Here is a 7,141-nt window from a genome sequence, read left to right as displayed (position 1 = left end):
TGTGTCACCGAATCCTGTCGGTTCAACCTTCACGATGTTGCTAAAATTCTTCCTTTCCTCTCCATTTAAGCCGCTATCACATTAATCCAAACATCTATCCTATCCCACTTTAATTACTGCATCAGCCTCCTTGTTGACCTCCCTGCCTCCTGTCTCCCCTGACTCCAGTCCATAATTCACTCTGCTGCCCAGAAAATGTTTCTACACAACCATTCATGCTTCCCCACTCTTCAAGAACCTCCAGTGGTTGCCCATCCACCTCTGGTTCAAGCAGAAACTCCTTTACATTTGGCTTCAAAGCACTCAATCACCTTGTCTCCTCCTAACTTACATAGCTGATTTCCTACTACGACCCAATATGCTCACTTTGCTCCTCTAATGCCAACCTACTCAATTTCGTCTATCTCACCACCGACCCCTCAATTGCATCCTGCTTCTGGCCTGGATCTCCCTCTGCCTCCATATCCAACAGACCACAACTCTCCCCACCTTCATAGCCTTATTAAAATCACATCTCTTCCAAAGGAGCCTTCCCTGCCTAAGCCCTCATTTCCTCTACTGCATCGACCTTGCACTTGGATTTGCACACTTCATCCACCCCACCCTCAGCCCCAGATCTCTTATGTATCTATCTGTAATTCATTTATTTGTATTAATGTTGGTCTCTTCCTCTTGCCTGTAAGCTTGTTGTGGGCAGGGAATGTGTTCACTAATTTGGTTGTATTATACTCTCCCACCTCTCTCAGGGTTCCACCTGGAGAGTTTCCAGTACTCTACCAGTCTCAACTACAGGAGGGAGAGTCAAGCAGAGTCTTATCCATTCCATTACTAGCTTGGGCAGTGGCTAGTGAGTGGAAGGCAATCTGCTACAAGTCAAAACTCACCTTTGCTGGGCAGCAGCGGCATGGGAGAGATTCAAGGACAGAGACTCAAGTTTACTGCGTGGAAGGAGGCAATGGTAAACCACTTCCATATTTTTACCAAGAAAACTCTATGTATACATTACTGGAACGATTGCAGATGGGGGTGAGGCATTCTGGGAGAGATGTGTCCATGGTGTTCCTATGGGTCTGACACGACTCAACAGCATAAGACAACAACATACTCTTCCAAGTGCTTAGTGCAGTGCTTTGCAGTCAGTCAATAATATTTATTGTGCGCCTATTGCATGCAGAGCACTGTACTAAGCCCTTGGGAGAGTATAAGATCACAATATAACAGACACATTCACTGCCCACAACGAGCTTACAGTCTAGAGGACATACGAAGCGCAGACATAGGACATAGAACACATAGTAAGTGCTCAGTAAGTATGATGGACTGACTGATTCCTCCCCAGAGAGCCGTTCCCCAGCCCCCCGTAGGATATGGTGGCACCTAGGGAACTGGGATAACATTTGCTGGATCCTCCTGGGATACTTGCACTCCAGGGATTTGGGGCCCCAAAGTCAACAAGGGGCCGGGGTCTTTGGCAGGGCTGGTGGAAGTTCATTGGAAGCACCAACGGAGTCAAAAGTGTTTGAAAAGAGCATGGCCAGAAGACTTGGCATTTCTGCTACCCAGGAAACAGGCACTGAAATAGGCATGTGCCCAACTTGCTCCTGCTTCAAAGGCTGAATTCCTACTATGACACATTATGCTCACTTTGCTCCTCTAATGCCAACCAACTCAATCTCATCTATCTCGCCACAGACCCCTCAACTGCATCCTGCCTGGCCTGGATCTCCCTCTGCCTCCATATCCAACAGACCACAACTCTCCCCGTCTTCATAGCCTTATTAAAATCACATCTTCTCCAAGGGGCCTCCCCTGAAGGAGCACAGTTTGGTAGCATCTTCCCTATCCCTCCAGTGTGACTTCAGGGTGGGCGTAGCATTACCCTCTTAAGTCCTTTCTTGGGAGAATTGGTTTGAGACGGTAGGAAAACATGAAAGAAGGTCAAGAGTTCAAAACAGCAGAATCTTAAAGATGAAAATTTGCTCAGACTAACGCATGACGATTCAAGAAGGTGAAATATCAGTATCCTGCTCAGTTTATGCGATCTGGCAGAAAAAGAGCCACAATCAATAATAATAATAACAGTAATAGTATTTGTAAAGTGCTTGCTGTGTCAAGGACTATTCTAAGCAATGGGGTAGATACAAGTTAACCAGGGGAGACATTGTCACTGTTCTGCAAAATCTAAGTAGGAGGGAGAACAGGTATTGAATCCTTAATTTACAGTTGAGGAAACTGAAGTACAGATAAGTTAAATGACTTGCCCAAGGTCAAACAGCAAGCAAGTGGTAGAGCTGGGATTAGAAACCATATCCTATGACTCCCAGGCTCCCGCTGTTTACACTGGTCAACACTATTTTTCCAATCAATCCAACAATTTACAGTATTGAATGAGCACCTACTGAGTACAAGGCAGTATATTAAAAGCTTGGGAAAGGACATAGTAAGCTCACAATCTGATGGTTGCAGAGTATTGCCTTCAGCCTGCTAAATCAGGATCTTTTGGAGCTTTTGAGAAAGAACCCACATTTTGAGAAGGTAAAACCAGAGTCAGGGGAACATTGGGTTTACCCTCTCAAGATGTCCAACAGATCACCTGAGTGTCTTGTTCTGGTTGCACAGAACTCAGAAATTATTGTTCTCTCTTTTTCTAAATATTTCTACTTCTGCCTCCCCCATCAGAGTGTAAGTTCTTTGTGCTTCCGTCATAATCTACTACAATACACCAAGTGAGCACTCAAAAATATCATTGCTACTACTATCCAGGAGACATGATAAATTGAGGTAGTAATGATGGAGAAGGCAGAAAGTTACATGGGGGCAGGGCAAAGCCATACTATTATTCTGAAGTTTTTATTCCACATCAGAAATGTTCTTCATTTGGTGACAGGTTGGGAGGATTAGAGGAGCAAGATGTGGAAAAAATTTCTACATTTTGGAGCCTCCCACGACTTGGTCCTTGCTACAGTGCCTACGGAATGATTGAACATCTTCTAGTTTTCTATATTCCGAGAATGAGCCTTGATATTCTCAGAAGATACCTGAATCCAATGTCTGTAGACACATCACATCTAATGAAAGAGATATTTGGAATGCTTTGGGGTCTGTGTCTTCGTGACCCACCATGGATCTACACAACTTATTTAGCACAGGTGTTTAATTGTGTTATATTGGAAAAGATCCTGATATTTCTTGGCCCCTAAAGTAATCCTACCATCTGGTTAGGGTGGTAATGGTTTGGTGTCAGTAAACTGATTTATAAAATATGTAGGAATGCTGATTAACTGAGAAGTGCAAGTCTTTGGGGGTGGGGGTGTTAGTGAAACTTGGGATGGGAGTAGGAAAAGGAACATTTGGCCACTTGGTAGCTACAAAACATTGGCATTAAGCAGCATTTCGTGGTTGGACTAATTGTACTTCATGAAAATCAAGTTGTTTTTTTATAACCGTCTCTGCATTAATGTTGAATCAGTGAGATGCTGAAGTGATAAAGAGGCTGGATCTGTTCTGGCAAGTGGGAGCAGGCAAACATTTTGAAAATGTTAAAGCTGTCCCATCCAGATTGGTGAGGAGATTTTTTTTTTTGTGAAGCAAAATGTGTCTGAAAATGCTAAATTAGCTTATCTGCCCAGAGGTTTTTCCACTGTCATCGCCAGACAGCCATTTCAGTCTAATAGAGGGAGGGATACCACAAGCCTGTAGAAATATTTGCAAAGAAAAGCAACTCATCCATTTCAAACTGGTCAGCCCCCACCTTCCCAAAAGATACCCCAAACAAATGTGTGGGCCTTACAGAACGAAACAGATATTCGACTTGAAACATGCTTGCCAGCCTGGATAGATGTGATTGATATTCTCTAGTATCTTGTAAAAATATGAATTACAACTATATATACAGTCTAAATAATACAGTACCTAGAGTCTACATATGAAGTGCTATGGAGTGAACACAGAGAATGTCACAATGAGCATGCCAAGGGAAACCGTTGTGCAGGTCAACTTCGGTTAGCCCCTTGGATCTATACCCTTTGGGCATTGGGTACTCACCCCACACTCAGCCCTTCATCAATTATGTATATATTCATAATTCATTTACTTATATTGGTGTCTGTCTTCTCTCTAGACTGTAAGCTCGTTGAGGGCAGGGAACACGTCTACCAACTCTGTTGTATTGTACTCTCCCAAGCGTTTAGTAGAGTGCCTAGTGTAGCTACAGCATGGCCTAGTGGAAAGAGCACAAACCTGGGAGTCAGAGGACGTGGGTTCTAATCCTGCCTCTGCCACTTGTTTGCTGTGTAACCTTGGACAATTCACTTAATTTCTCTGTGTCTCAGTTACCTCATCTGTAAAATGGGAATTAAGACTGTGAGCCCCATGTGTGACATGGATTGGGTTCAACCTGATTATCTTGTATCTACCCCAGCGCATAGTACAGGGCCTGGCACATAGTAAGCATTTAACAAATATCATTAAAAAAATACGAGTGATTTATTGATTGACTGATTGAACTGGCCTTTACTAATGAAATAGGAGTAGCAGGAGCTCCATAACCATCACGCATCCGTCATAGGGAACAGTTTCCAGGCTGTCATTTCAATAGACAGAGCAGAGACTACTGAGCAGGCCAGATCAAAGGGGAAGAACTTGTGGATTTATGTAGTGGCATGAAAGGGCCGGTTGACAGGCCCACTGAGATTAATAATGGGGAGCATTTGAGAAACCCCACACCAAGGGATGCACCTCTTACAAGTCAGCAGTCAGAAGTCTCTCCCAAGCAGTGGGAACTAGTCTAAAGTGAGAAAACTCCCTCTCCCGTGGTGGTACCTTAAAAGGAGACATGATTCCTAGTAACGCAGCCTTTCTGAAACAGAATCACTGCAGGTATCTTGAACTATTAGTGAATGCCCGCCAGCATTGTGAAATCTTTGAAGACAACCAGCTTTGAAGAAAGGCTTCTGTGGCTCCTGTAAGCACGAATTCACAATTAAAAAGCCCACTGAGCTCTGATTTCTAGAATCATACGTTATTTCCCAGATCTGTATTTTGATGAAAGCTGTCCAAATCTTTTTCAAGTCTTTCCCTGCCAGTGGAATTCAATGTAGAGTTTATTTGTATCAGGCTGCATTGTGGGAACGCTACAGTCGAAACATAGGGGAAAAAGAAAAACAGATTTGATCATCTGCCTAAAATAGTAACAGAAGTAGCAATGGGAATCTGGAAGGTAAAATTTGGTGGAACGATTCTTTATGGCTAAGTGGGTTTCCCAGGTGGCAGCTTCCCTGGAAGTTGAATCACAAGGCCTTTTCCAGGCAGCAGGCTGATTTGATTTTTCCTCATTAGCACATTTGAATTCAAGGGACTAGTACAGCCACTATTCAACTCTTGGGATCTGTCTTTTTAGCTTAAATCTAATGTATCCTTTCTTGGATATTCAGTGAGCTTGGTGGTTTTCACTTTGACGATGATGAAAATGGAGATCTCAGAAGCTCTGGGCAATTAATCCCCATTTAACAGATGAGGCAACTGAGGCACTGAGAAGTGAAGTGACTTGCCCAAGGTCACACAGCAGACAAGTGGAGGAGCTGGGATTAGAACCCAGGTCCTTCTGACTCCAAGGCCCATGCTATTATTGGTATCTTTAATAGAGGGAGCATTGGCCAGTCTGCTAGACTGTAAACTCCTTGAGGGCAGGGGTTGTGTCAACTGACTTCTAGTGTATTATCTCAAGCTCTTAGTAAAGTGCTCTGCCCAGATCAAGCATTCAAGAAACATCATTGACTGATTAATTCAGTGAGAGCACTAGAACACAAAGGTGATTATAAATAACATGGTGGTTTCAGAGTTTCCGGTGCCATCCATTTTAGTTGTCTATTATGTGACTTGATATTCTTTAGATGACTTACAAGTCTTCGCATTTTCTCTAGAGAGCTATTCATTTCGAGCTATTCTACAACATCTCCCACTCTTCCCTTGGGTTTCGCAATTCTCACGGGATCCTCACGGATTCATCTTTTAACCTATTTGATCTCTTGGCAGTAGACATTGTATTACCATTGATTTATTAGGCATTACAATTTATTTACAGCATACCTCACAAGGATAACACAGCTGTGATACAGCTCAGCTGAACTTCATTCATCATATTTCCGAATGGGCTATCTTTTGCAAAAATCTCATATATTTTAACCAACAATAAAAATGTCAATGGCTCTATCAGTTGATTGTATTTATTGAGTACCTACTGTGCACCGACTGCTTGAAAGTCAGTCAATCAATCGTATTTACTGAGTGCTTACTTGAGCACTGCACTAAGCACTTGGGAGAGTATAATATAAAAATGAACAGACACATTCCCTGCCCACAGTGGAGTTAGTAGACATGATCCCTGCCGCAAAGAGCTGACAATCTAATGGAGGAGACAGATACTGAAATAATTGACAGAAAGGAGGAAATCATATGCTTTTTAAAATAGCTACATTTTATAACAGTGTGGCTCAGTGGAAAGAGCATGGGCTTGGGAGTCAGAGGTCGTGGGTTCTAATCCCGGCTCCACCACTTGTCAGCTGTGAGACCCTGGGCAAATCACTTAACTTCTCTGTGCCTCAGTGACCTCATCTGTCAAATGGGGATGAAGACTGTGAGCCCCACCTGGGACCACCTGATTACCTTGTATCTCCCCCAGCGCTTAGAACAATGCTTGGCACATAGTAAGCATTTAACAAATACCAACATTATTATTATTATTATTAACAGTATCACTACATAAGGACCATGGGGAGATTGTATTTAAGTGCTTAGGTAGTGTGGGAGGGCTGAAGTGGCAGTTTGGGGACATTGGTAAAGAGATAAGAAATTAATCCAGGAAGGCCTCCTGAAGGAGGTGTGGTTTCAGAAGGTCTTTGAAGATGGGTGAACTGTGGTCTGTCACCTACGAAAGCGGAAAGGATTCTCTGAAGGGGGAAGGGCATTCATTCATTCATTCAATCGTATTTATTGAGCGCTTACTGTGTGCAGAGCACTGTACTAAGCGCTTGGGAAGTACAAGTTGGCAACATATAGGGAATGAAAAAGAGGTTGACGTTGAGAGAGATGATTATGAGAAAGAGTGAGTAGGGTAGCTTGAAAGGAATGAAGAGTACGAATT

The 7,141-nt window shown here is 43.1% G+C and overlaps 1 non-coding gene across 1 annotated transcript; it reads left to right on the top strand.

Moving 5' to 3' along the window:
• Positions 1-736: 736 nt before the first annotated feature.
• Positions 737-874, top strand: LOC119920401. Its single transcript, XR_005448149.1, has one exon. It is a non-coding gene; the product is annotated as a small nucleolar RNA SNORA7 (small nucleolar RNA).
• The last annotated feature ends 6,267 nt before the right edge of the window (positions 875-7,141 follow it).

This window comes from Tachyglossus aculeatus, chromosome X1, assembly GCF_015852505.1.
Source record: "Tachyglossus aculeatus isolate mTacAcu1 chromosome X1, mTacAcu1.pri, whole genome shotgun sequence".
Taxonomy (NCBI): Eukaryota; Metazoa; Chordata; class Mammalia; order Monotremata; family Tachyglossidae; genus Tachyglossus; species Tachyglossus aculeatus.
This window is presented reverse-complemented; position numbering and strand designations above follow the sequence as displayed.